We start from the raw sequence: 711 nt of genomic DNA on the forward strand, positions 1-711 counted from the left end.
AAGATTATATAGGGCGGTGATTGACCACACACACACACACACACACATACAATATTTTTAAAAGTACAATTCAATAAATTTCATTTTGGTACACAATAAAAAATTTTATGCACAGTAAACATTTTCACAGAAAATACATTAAACATACAGATACAAAGAAAATATCTATAAGGTAACTAATTTGTAATTAAGTCAGTGATTGTATCTTTAAGGTAATTTTTAAACATTTTACTTATGCAAGGGGCCAGGTACATATTTTCCTGTAAAATCCCTAACGGTCATTTATAAGAGCTTTCTTTGTAAACTTACTTTCATATGAATATAAATCAAAATGAAAAATAAAATATAGAAATATGCACATATACATAAATAGATTAAAACTTGATATAAAATTACACCGAAAGTTAAAAGCACATATATTGATAAAAGGTTCAGATAAGAAATACATAAAAAAAATGAGAGTTGAGAAATATTTGAGGAGCATGGGGTCGACCTACCATGAAAAAAGAAAAAAAAATGTATGTTCATAAAAAAAAAACAATAGATTGGGAAAAGAACAAGGTTATGGAGGTGGACTGGGTGTTCAACTGCGGAACAAGATCTTTCGTGAGAAGAGATTCGAGAATCAGTCATACATTTGGGATGGAGTTTTGGCCCACAGTAATGAAATCTTAGTACTTAATTGGAATTTTATTTTACTTTTTTAGCATG

Source organism: Macrobrachium nipponense, chromosome 17 (assembly GCF_015104395.2).
Source record: "Macrobrachium nipponense isolate FS-2020 chromosome 17, ASM1510439v2, whole genome shotgun sequence".
In the NCBI taxonomy this organism is placed as follows: Eukaryota; Metazoa; Arthropoda; class Malacostraca; order Decapoda; family Palaemonidae; genus Macrobrachium; species Macrobrachium nipponense.